Source organism: Mus pahari, chromosome 12 (assembly GCF_900095145.1).
Source record: "Mus pahari chromosome 12, PAHARI_EIJ_v1.1, whole genome shotgun sequence".
NCBI lineage: Eukaryota > Metazoa > Chordata > Mammalia > Rodentia > Muridae > Mus > Mus pahari.
In genome coordinates this window covers 55611041-55612056 of record NC_034601.1, presented here as the reverse complement: position 1 = coordinate 55612056, position 1016 = coordinate 55611041, and positions in this window count along the sequence as shown.

Genomic DNA, 1016 nt, shown 5'->3' with positions numbered 1-1016 from the left:
AAAAAAAAAAAAAAAAAAAATCATAGTGGCAGACATGGCACTGCACACCTGTAATCAAAGCCTTTTTGAGGCTGAGGTGGAGGAATTATAAATTCGAGTCAGCCTTGGCTGCCTAGCAGACCCTCCTCAAGGATGATGTAGGGAGAACAGAGGGAAGGAGGGAAGGCCAGGGCAGGGGAGAAAATCACAAAGCATACTTGAAATTGGAAATTAGCTTTTTATTTTCATTAAGATGTATTTATTTTTATCTGATTTTATATGTATCAATGTCTTGTGTACCATGTGCATACCTGTTGCCTGAGGAAGTCAGTGACTGGACATCAGATCCTCCAGAACTAAGATATATAGATGGTTATGAACAACCGTACGGGTGCTTGGACTCAAACCCGGGTCTTCTGTATAAGCAACAAATGCTGTTAAGTGCTGAGCTATCTCTCAAGCCCAAAATTAGCTTTAAAAAAATCAACTGTGGAAGCACAAAATTCCACCGATGCAGAGTGGGACTGTTCTGTTCTGTTCATTAAGCTAGTCAGTGCATACTTTTTGTTTTGCACATCTGTGTAACTGGAGTCAAATGAATGGACAGCTTAGGAAAAATCATCTTCCTACCTTTGTTCTCGACAGTATCTTAAAATATATCTGACCGGTGTGTTTATTGTAAATGTTTATCTTTTGGGCCTATCTAATGTATTCGGTTAATACAGAAGATTAATGATAGAAAAGGGTTTTTTGGTTTTAGTTGGAAGTAGTGTTTGTTTTTCTGTTTGAATTCCTGTCTTAGGATTCTGTAGTTTTAAAAGTGCTTTTGTATAAGTTAACCACAATGTAAAACTTCACAGTACAAGCATTGCGTGTGTTGAATGTCATTATTTTTCCAGTATAATGTCATGATACTTCAAATGAACACTAGGTGTGGTATTGGACTTGATTGTCTTGGGATTGATGAAAATATATGTCTTAATACATATATTCATAGACTTTATTATTAAGTTGCTTATAACAAAACAGCAAACATT